The 11,188-nt window shown below is 39.8% G+C and overlaps 2 long non-coding RNA genes across 2 annotated transcripts; one reads left to right on the plus strand and one right to left on the minus strand.

Moving 5' to 3' along the window:
- The first annotated feature begins 4,434 nt into the window (after positions 1-4,434).
- LOC119797775 lies at positions 4,435-5,906 on the plus strand. Its single transcript, XR_005282623.1, has 3 exons — positions 4,435-4,579; positions 5,513-5,599; positions 5,691-5,906. It is a non-coding gene; the product is annotated as an uncharacterized LOC119797775 (long non-coding RNA).
- A 2,572-nt stretch (positions 5,907-8,478) lies between these two features.
- Positions 8,479-8,891, minus strand: LOC119797782. Its single transcript, XR_005282625.1, has 2 exons — positions 8,786-8,891; positions 8,479-8,694 (listed from the first exon to the last, which is right to left on the minus strand). It is a non-coding gene; the product is annotated as an uncharacterized LOC119797782 (long non-coding RNA).
- Between the last annotated feature and the right edge of the window lie 2,297 nt (positions 8,892-11,188).

The raw sequence follows: 11,188 nt of genomic DNA on the forward strand, positions 1-11,188 counted from the left end.
AGCCACTGGCTGACGGTAAGAAAGGACTGCTTTGCCTTGATTGATTGATAGACTTTATTGATTTCACAGTGGAAATATTCACTTGTTACATCGGCTCAGTAGTCCAAAAGAAGGTGCCAAAAGGCGGGAAAGGAGCATGGCTGACAGGTTTCTGAAATGTCTTTTCCCTTTTATAATAGCATACCTGTCTGAGTCTGGCTTTTTTACTTTTAAAAATACCAAAAACATAGAGCACCTCTAAAAGTGAACAATGACATTCCCCTGGTAATGGTGGACATCAAGCATCATCGTCCCAATAATTGAGAGGTTTGATAACTTTTGTTCTTATCATCAGCAGTTTGTTGAATAATTTGTTAATAAAATGCAGTGGTAATATACCCAGGGTTCGTACACCTTTTCCAAAGTCAAAATCAAGCACTTTTCAAGCACTTTCAAGATCCATTTTAAAACTTTTTCCAGCACCTTACACCACCGTAAATTACATACCAATACATAGTCAAAATTATTGTTTAGTGCTGTCGGCCGGAACCAGTTTTGAGCGGATGACTGCCGGAGGGTGGGGGGGGGGGGTGTTCGAAATGAATACATAAAAATAACTCCTATCTTAATCTGTCAGAGCCCACGAGGCAGATATAAATTTTCTATTATCAGTTTTAATTAACTTACCTTTCCACATATAGTTCACCGATGATGAAGACATTCCCCCCCCCCCCCCCCCCCCCCCCCCCCCCACACGTCTCCTCGGATGATCAAAGAACATTACTCCTCTGCCATGGCATAGTAATATAACCAACCAGAGGGTGTCGCATTTCGGTATTATCAGCCGTAGAGTTATCAATGCTGTTTTAAGGTCTGGGCATGGCAATTAATTAAAACTTAGTTTTTTTTTTTTTTTTTTTTGGAACGTTGGCGAGGCGGTAGCGCGAGTTTGCCAAGATAGTGCCGCGGGAAACATTGCAATACTAACATTACATTATCGCACCGTACTCTCAGTCACTCAGTAACTTAGCCTGTGAATTCCTAGCTAGCAGTTACTAGCGTACACAAATAGGAGCTAACATTAACGTGTACTAGGCTACTTCAGTTGGCTTACTTAAAAAGTCTATTACTTACTCTTCATGTGACTCGACAGCACAGACTCACCCATTGTGAAAAGCTGCACATCTTTTTTGCAGACTTTACAGGAGGCGACTCGTGGGGTTTGTCCCCGTTTAATCCATAATTTGTATTTTTCATCTTCCAGCCAACGTTCATTGAAACGACAACCTCCCAGCATGGTGCAGTAGTGGTTTCAAGGGGGCGGAGTCACACATGGAAATAGACTGGCAGATCGCAGTCACACATAAGCAAGCAGGTTTCATTTTCAGGCTCTCCAACATTTTATTTCTCCATTTAATAAACACACAATTCAGTTAGATAGGTATTTGTTGCGAAAGAAATAGTTACAATTTCAAGCATTTTCAAGAATTTCATCCAAAATATAAGCACTTTTCAAACCTTGAAAACACAACGTCAAAATTCAAGCATTTTCAAGGATTTCCAGCACCTGTACGAACCCTGTATACTACATATCTGAAAAAAACATGAAACCAATTAAACATTGATAAAATAAAGGATTTTTAAATAAAAGTTGATTTATTCATTTCTTCATTATGATTTTTTTATACATATTTTGTTGCAGCATCTGTTACTTTCAAACGGGTGCGTTTATTTGAGCGCAGGTTATATTTTCACAAGCAATTATATATTTTTTGTAAATATTTTTTTTTCAATTTGCAGGCTGTAAGAGGTATCTGAGCAAATTTTGAGAACAGTAACCATAAGTATTTTAAAGACATAAAAGTAGAAAAGAAGCAGGGAGGCATAGGCCCCCCCTTGCCCCCCACGTAGATCCAACCCTGGAAGGGAGCCACTACTTTTTTATCACAGGAACGTTAAGCTCTAAGGCAGCCAAACCAGAACGTCTGTAATGTTCACTATTATTAGACAAATTCCCAAACTCTTGCCTCATTAATTTTGTTTTCAGCCTTAAAAGTGAGAAATTTCAAAACATTTTCTCTCAAATCATTGAGCTTTTCCGTCCGTTCAGGATCGTCTTTCATCAGCTCTTCTGTTCTTGCTTCTCTCTGCTCATTATAAAACTCACTTGGAGACGGATCCAGTCTGAAAGCCCCTTTGTTGTTACTTTGAAGCTTGTGCCGGCCAGACAGTAAGTGCAACTCCTTCATCACAGGTCATGGAGCATCGAACTCCACTGTCAACCCAGGTGTTAATATTTAATGGCTCCTCCCTAATGACAGAAAAACACTGCAGCTCAGATTTAAAAGAAGCGTCGTTGCATTCAGGGAGTTGATCCAACAACAGTCATCTTTTTTTTTTTTTTTTATTATTTCAGCAGTTTTCACTTCCACCATCTTTGGTGACCTTTTGGCTCCGGCTATATTTATGGGGCACCGTTTGTTAAGTTAAACAGACAAAAATTAAAAGAAATATTTATGGAGAAAAATAAGGCAGTTATTTCCAAGTCATTTTTTCACTCTGTTATTCATTCATGTCTAAAAATACTTTGTTTAATAAATATTTAGTTTGCAAATTAAATATTTAGTTTTTTCAATAAATATTTAGGTCAAAATTAAATATTTAGGCTTTTTTAATAAATATTTAGCTCCAAAATAAATATTATTTTGGAGCTAAATATTTATTAGACAAAAATAATATTTAGTTTGGAGCTAAATATATATATATTTTTTAAAACTAAACATGCAGTTTGGAGCTAAATATTTGTCAAACAAACTAAATATCTAATTTGCAAACTGAATATTTCGTTCCGAACTAAATATTTATTTTAAAACTAAATATTTAGTTTGTAAATTAGATATTTAGTTTAAAAAATGTATATATTTAGCTCCAAACTAAATATTTAATTTGTTAAATAAATATTTAGCACCAAACTAAATATATATGTAACAAAGTATTTTTTATAAAAGAATAAATGACATGGAAAAAATTAATCTTATTTTTCTCTTAAAACACGCTAAATAACCACAAATATTTCTCCGTATGTTTGACTGCTTAACTTTAACTTTTACAAACGGCGCCCCATATATATCTGCTGCAAGCAATTTTTTTTTTTTTTTTATTGATCTGCAAAGCTAATACTATCTTACAAAATCTGATCAAATGATTTGAAATATATGCTAATCTATCTTTTAGGCAATAGGGAGAGACTGCAGATGGATGATATGGAACTAAGAGCTCTCTTTCAGCTGATCACAGCCCTCACCTCTAAATGTTGATATTCAGATCACAGCGTAACCGATGTAATGAAACACGACAGGCCTGTCAGGTTTCTGATGCCTCTACAAGCTGAATGGTGCACTAGAGCAGCCTAAGACTTTGGAGACTTTTGACATTTTGTAGTATTTACAAACTCCCTCAAGCAGAAAACCAAACAACAGATTAAAGCTTTTGTTTGTCTGAGAGGGGCTGTAATTACTGCCTAGGGCGCTGCAAGGCTTAGAAATGTAATATTTTATGCAGGTTTAAGGTTATTCTTAAGTAAAACAGTGACTTGCAAAAATATTTTAACACTTAAAGGGATACATGACTAGTTGAAAATGTTGGCCCATCCATCCATCCATCCATCCATTATCCAGATCCAGGTCGTGGAGGCAGCAGTCTACGCAGAGATACCCAGACTTTCCGATTCACTCACACCTCCCCCAGCTGCTCCCCCAAGGCGACACCAGGCAGCTCAGAGACATAGTACCTCCAGCGTGTTCTGGGCCTTCCACCAGGCCTCCTCCCAATGGGACATGCCTGGTACACCTCCTGCGGGAGGCGACCAGGAGGCATCCGGATCAGATGCTGGAGCCGCCTTAGTTTAACCTGACTCCGCATATCCATCTGGAAACCTTCCGTTCAAGTAATTTTGGGAAGGGGCGAAAATACTGGTTAGCTGATTGGCCTATGTTGGTGATAGACAGGCCAAATAAACCAATCAGATCAACGAAGCATATGACGTACTAACAGAGCGACGACGAAAACACAACCACAAGCCAGGCTACTCTGCAGTGTTTTGCTCTTCTTTCAGTGAAGAAATACTCTGTAATTCCGATAAAACTTGCTCGATAGCCACGCTAACGCTAGTTTCATCGGCTGAAGCCACCATGTTCTTTAGACTGAACTGTCGCGCTTCTCGTTGCGTCACACCTCAACCCGCCTCAAAGCCAACCAGGGGCGGATCTATAGGGGTGGCTACGGGAGCAATTGACTCCCCCGAAATCTGATTGGCTACCCCAACTGCCACCCCAGCTGATTGACGGCACCGCTAAAACAGTTGCACGTTTGAAGTCTTTGACTGCGATGTTCTTCCTGTACAGTAGATGGCGCAATGCAGCAAGCGCTATGCAGCCCCTTTCCAGTCGTGAATCTAGGGTGAAAGAAGAAGAACTAAAGCGGCTGTGGAGCCACCTAGTGCAACAAGCATAACATTAGTTAACAAACAACATTCTTTGGGAAAAGGCTGCGCGCTCTCGAGATGGATTTTATTCTCATTTGGACCGACTGACGCATATCGGTGAGTAGGCTGCACGACCACAGATTATATTCATAAAAGAAGCTCAATTTGATAAGTTCAGTCAATGAGGATCATCCTCTGTTCAATTGATGTCCGTTTCATAAATCAGAATGATAAGGAGAAGCCCTTGCTTTTCACGAAGGGTGGCTAGAAGCTAGCCTGGCTGTAAACAGACAGGTGCAGGTGGGTGATATTGATGCGTTTCAGTGTCAATTTCTGTGATTTCATGCCCACGTCTGCTGAAAATACTGCTGACGAGAACGGAAACTATTTCATTTTTTTAATGTCCGTGTCTAGAACCTTCTGAATTATGAAACCAGCAATATCTTTGATCAGAACCGTTTGCCCATGTCATGAAAGGCATTACTAGTCGTAGATAATTCACGACCGATGTAGTTAGCCAGTAAAGTTATGGCAGGCTGAAACCTTAATTGAATGGATAGATTGCAGTCACTACACATGTCTTATTGTTGTGTTCTGATATTTCTAGGCTGTAAAAATGTAGTCTGTATTCATTAATTTCCTTGTGCATCATTTTGGACACGAAATGTTGCATTTTGCTTTGATAAGTAATAAAACGTTTTTTTTTTTCCGGTTGAGAATGAAAAGACAGGGAGGCACGATTTATAACTACTTTAAGAGAAACAGATCAGGCTTAGAACAGATCAGCAGCCCCGACAGCCCTCATCCTGGGACTAGTCAGGAAAGTCCGGCAGAATCCAGCCTGTCATCATCGCCAGGGTTGAACATACAGAAGCAGTCACATGTTCAGTTATTTTAAATTATATTTAACATTATTTCAGATGTTCAGTTCAGTCATTTTAAGTTATGTTAAACAGTATTATGAATGTTGGTTATTGTTGTATGTTTAGTTTTAGACAATGGTTGTTTATTTTGATCATACTATTAAATAAATATTTTTCTACTATGTAGGTGTGAGAGTGGACCGAGATGATGACAGGTCCCAAGCTGGAACCATTACCGAGGAGTGTCAGGCACAACACAGCCCACCATCATCAGGTCAGAGCAAGTCAGACATGCCAAGTTCAGTCAGTACATTAACATTATTTATTTATATTATTTTCATTGTTAATATTGTTTCACAATATAGTTCCTTCTGAGGAAGGCTCTGAGGCTTCTGAGCAGGACGACGACCCAGACCCAGAGCAACCAGAGCCTGAAGATGTGCTTCCCTGATTGTAGTAGGGAAAACAGTTTGTATGCTGGGTGAGTGGGATCTTTGATCTGTGTTTCTGTTATCAGAGAGTTGAAGAATGCACCATATTCATTTTGTGCATAAATAAACTACAAATTGTACTCAAAATTGCACCTTTTGTCTGCTTAGTATGTGGCTACTTAAATATGATTGCAAATTACTGCTTACAAGGTTTATATAAGAGAGGTCAATAAGCCTTAATTAACTTGTAAATTATGCACCAAAGATAACCACAGACTAGTTGGCTTTCATCTGTAGCCCCTGGAAGTTTGATGTTGAAAGAAGTGTGTGTGTGTGTGTGTGTGTGTGTGTGTACATATAGAGTATAACACAAGAATGATAAGTCATTACTCATGACATGTCAAAGAAGAACATAAGACAGGACCAACATCTGTAAGTCCATGTAGAAATAAATGATAGTGAATAATAATTTAAACTTGACATGAACAGGTATACAGCACTCGATTGCTTACAGACGGTTGGTGTTTTCTGCTGCGACATTAACGCTAGTGCATAAACTTTGTTATTTTTAAGTATAAACCATTGCCCCCCTAAAATACACTCGGCCACCCCCTTGCTACCCCAAGGATAAAAGTCTAGATCCGCCACTGAAGCCAACGCTGATTGGACGTTCGTTTGGTGAACGGCTCAAAAATTTCTTTAACGGAGAGTCTCTAGACTGATCTGCGAGTGAAACCTTGAAAGCTCGCGAGATCAGGATTGGACAACATTTAACGAGAGTTAAAAGTTCGTCTGTGGGCAAAGAATTTTGCGCCACAGGGTGGAAATACATCACCAATCCGATGATGGACGGAACAGCGTTACTCGCCATTAAAGATTAAATGAAATTAAATGGTTAAAAGGATTAATGGGATAGAATCTGTTCATTTTTATTTAAACAATTTTGTTATAGAAATTACAAAATGCATCAAATTAGTCTGTTTATGATTTAAATTACCGAATTGCTGTTATTGCTCAAAATGGCACTCTGAGCTTAGATAAACAGTTAAAAGCCCTGGATTTTTACCTGACAACTAGGTGGGTGATAGCCTGACGTAGTCCTACTCAATTCTAGTCAGAATATGAGTCTGATGCTGCTCCATAGAGCTGTGATTATGGGGCGTGTTTCGAACGAACCAGGAAAAAAAATGCCTCTGCACTCAATTGGATAGACCTACAACCAATAAGAGCAACGGAGTGTATGTTAAGCCATGCATAGTTGTTGTCAACAAAAATCAAAGCGTACAGTTTCACGCCTAGAATAAGAAGATGAGCCTTGATCGCGTTTCTCTGTTCCTCTTTTAAAATTAATTTGCTGTCTATATCTTCTAGAACAGACCTAATAGCAGAATCTACTCACCTCAACTCTCCGGCGGCAGCCATTGTTGTTGTCACCCAAGCGCGCTTTGGTGGTTGATTAAGTTACTGTTGATCAACTGTCCATCATCGTATAAAGCCCGCCCTGACAATTTGATTGGCCCGCCAGATTTTGTGCTAGCATACTCGCGCTACTGTTGAGCAATGCCAGACCGAACTTCCCGACCTCAAACTTTGTGGGCGGGACTAAGTTCGGAATGGCATCCAGGCTAGGTGGGTGAGGTTGTGAGGACCCAAATGCAGAGATGAGTTCTCGTTGGTTTAATGAAAAAAATTGAGGCAGACATCCAAAAAACAAAGAACCAAAAAAAAACAAAAAGCTTCAGGGAAAACTCACGTGGGGAGCCAGAGACGAGGAAGCAACTAACAACAAGGAACCAGCAAACAGTGACTGAACATGAGGCGTATAAATGGGAGACTGAACAAAGACCAGGCTAATCAGCAGATTGGGAGCAGGTGTGGACAGAGGAAACTAGAAGGGAGCTAGGGAAAAAGAGACTGACACAAGAGAGCTGCAGAGGGCAAACAATCCCTAAAAACTCAAATACAATCAAAAATAACTAAAATGACAGAAAATGGAAATAAAACCAATAAACTACAAAACACAGAAAGACATAAATAAAAATATAACTGAAAAAAAAAAAAAGGAAACTTAAACAGTACCAAAAAGTGCAGAATCATAACATTATCTGTTAATAAATATGATATCTATGTTTAATCTTCCTTCTACTTCAAAATATGAGCTAAAAAAATCCTTATATAATTTAGAGATGTTGAAAAAGTTTAAAAAACAGTCCTTGGATTCTGTCAGGAACAGTGGCGGATCTAGACTTTTATCCTTGGGGTAGCAAGGGGGTGGCCGAGTGTATTTTAGGGGGGCAATGGTTTATACTTAAAAATAACAAAGTTTATGCACTAGCGTTAATGTCGCAGCAGAAAACACCAACCGTCTGTAAGCAATCGAGTGCTGTATACCTGTTCATGTCAAGTTTAAATTATTATTCACTATCATTTATTTCTACATGGACTTACAGATGTTGGTCCTGTCTTATGTTCTTCTTTGACATGTCATGAGTAATGACTTATCATTCTTGTGTTATACTCTATATGTACACACACACACACACACACGCTTCTTTCAACATCAAACTTCCAGGGGCTACAGATGAAAGCCAACTAGTCTGTGGTTATCTTTGGTGCATAATTTACAAGTTAATTAAGGCTTATTGACCTCTCTTATATAAACCTTGTAAGCAGTAATTTGCAATCATATTTAAGTAGCCACATACTAAGCAGACAAAAGGTGCAATTTTGAGTACAATTTGTAGTTTATTTATGCACAAAATGAATATGGTGCATTCTTCAACTCTCTGATAACAGAAACACAGATCAAAGATCCCACTCACCCAGCATACAAACTGTTTTCCCTACTACAATCAGGGAAGCACATCTTCAGGCTCTGGTTGCTCTGGGTCTGGGTCGTCGTCCTGCTCAGAAGCCTCAGAGCCTTCCTCAGAAGGAACTATATTGTGAAACAATATTAACAATGAAAATAATATAAATAAATAATGTTAATGTACTGACTGAACTTGGCATGTCTGACTTGCTCTGACCTGATGATGGTGGGCTGTGTTGTGCCTGACACTCCTCGGTAATGGTTCCAGCTTGGGACCTGTCATCGTCTCGGTCCACTCTCACACCTACATAGTAGAAAAATATTTATTTAATAGTATGATCAAAATAAACAACCATTGTCTAAAACTGAACATACAACAATAACCAACATTCATAATAATGTTTAACATAACTTAAAATGACTGAACTGAACATCTGAAATAATGTTAAATATAATTTAAAATAACTGAACATGTGACTGCTTCTGTATGTTCAACCCTGGCGATGATGACAGGCTGGATTCTGCCGGACTTTCCTGACTAGTCCCAGGATGAGGGCTGTCGGGGCTGCTGATCTGTTCTAAGCCTGATCTGTTTCTCTTAAAGTAGTTATAAATCGTGCCTCCCTGTCTTTTCATTCTCAACCGAAAAAAAAAAACGTTTTATTACTTATCAAAGCAAAATGCAACATTTCGTGTCCAAAATGATGCACAAGGAAATTAATGAATACAGACTACATTTTTACAGCCTAGAAATATCAGAACACAACAATAAGACATGTGTAGTGACTGCAATCTATCCATTCAATTAAGGTTTCAGCCTGCCATAACTTTACTGGCTAACTACATCGGTCGTGAATTATCTACGACTAATAATGCCTTTCATGACATGGGCAAACGGTTCTGATCAAAGATATTGCTGGTTTCATAATTCAGAAGGTTCTAGACACGGACATTAAAAAAATGAAATAGTTTCCGTTCTCGTCAGCAGTATTTTCAGCAGACGTGGGCATGAAATCACAGAAATTGACACTGAAACGCATCAATATCACCCACCTGCACCTGTCTGTTTACAGCCAGGCTAGCTTCTAGCCACCCTTCGTGAAAAGCAAGGGCTTCTCCTTATCATTCTGATTTATGAAACGGACATCAATTGAACAGAGGATGATCCTCATTGACTGAACTTATCAAATTGAGCTTCTTTTATGAATATAATCTGTGGTCGTGCAGCCTACTCACCGATATGCGTCAGTCGGTCCAAATGAGAATAAAATCCATCTCGAGAGCGCGCAGCCTTTTCCCAAAGAATGTTGTTTGTTAACTAATGTTATGCTTGTTGCACTAGGTGGCTCCACAGCCGCTTTAGTTCTTCTTCTTTCACCCTAGATTCACGACTGGAAAGGGGCTGCATAGCGCTTGCTGCATTGCGCCATCTACTGTACAGGAAGAACATCGCAGTCAAAGACTTCAAACGTGCAACTGTTTTAGCGGTGCCGTCAATCAGCTGGGGTGGCAGTTGGGGTAGCCAATCAGATTTCGGGGGAGTCAATTGCTCCCGTAGCCACCCCTATAGATCCGCCCCTGGTCAGGAATCCAGTTTGTGTGGTCTGTTGTTTGTGTTTGTCTCTCTCTCCTTAAGCGGGTGGCGCCCTGTCCTCGTTGGTCCTCCCTGCACACCTGCGTCTCGTTGGATCATTATCGGGAGGAGTACTTAAGCAGTGGACTGTCACTACCTCAGCGCCAGACTGTTTGCCAGTTTTGGGTACTCTAGCCAAGCTGAGTTTTGCTGAGTCTAACTGAGTCTTTGTTTTTCGCTGAGCCTAACCTTGTGATTTTGTCTTTGCCTTTCGGCAGGAAGCCATCCAGCAAGCTGGATGTTTTTGGCCTTCTTCCTCTGGAAGGATTGTTTGAGTCTCACACTGAGCAGGGGATTAACCTCCACAAGTTCCATTCAAGTTCTCCTGGATTTCCGAGTGACAGTCAGCTCTATAGTTCCTCCGGGTTCAACAAATGTCTACCTGTCCACTCTCCAATGAGTCACTACCTCTGGATCAACCCAAACAGACTGGATTCTGGGAAGAAGGTTTTCTCCACTAACGTGAGTCCCGTTTTTCTCTGTCTCTCCAAGTCATCGTTCAAAGTTCCCACGGATCCTGAACTCACCTCTGTGAACTTCCGTCCTCCCGTCCAGTTCCGGTTCAGCAGCCCTCTGAGTACACTGAGTTTCCCCCCGCTGGTTTTATCAATAAACCTGTTCAAATCTTTGTCTTGCTCTCTGAGTGGTTTACTGCATTTTGGGTCAGATCCTTAAATAAATCATGACAGATTCTTTTGTTTCTGAAAAGTGTTGTGCATTAACAAACTTTAGAACCACATCGGGGAGGAAAAAAACTCTTGAATTATCATAATGCATGGGTCAAATTACAAATAGAAGTTAAATCACTTAATCACTCTCTGATAAGTACGAGTGAAATGTTCTGATGTGATTGTTTGCAGCTTTGTTAAGCCCAACATAAACCATTACTATCAGTTAGCAGCATGTGGATGCTTTAAGCTGATCCCTCCTTCTACCCCTCTGCTGTGCTTTGTGTGCTTACAGATCAGACTCCAGGGAGGAAATCTA

The sequence above is a fragment of the Cyprinodon tularosa genome, unplaced genomic scaffold (genome assembly GCF_016077235.1).
Source record: "Cyprinodon tularosa strain WSP-4 unplaced genomic scaffold, ASM1607723v1 ctg6, whole genome shotgun sequence".
Classification (NCBI taxonomy): Eukaryota; Metazoa; Chordata; class Actinopteri; order Cyprinodontiformes; family Cyprinodontidae; genus Cyprinodon; species Cyprinodon tularosa.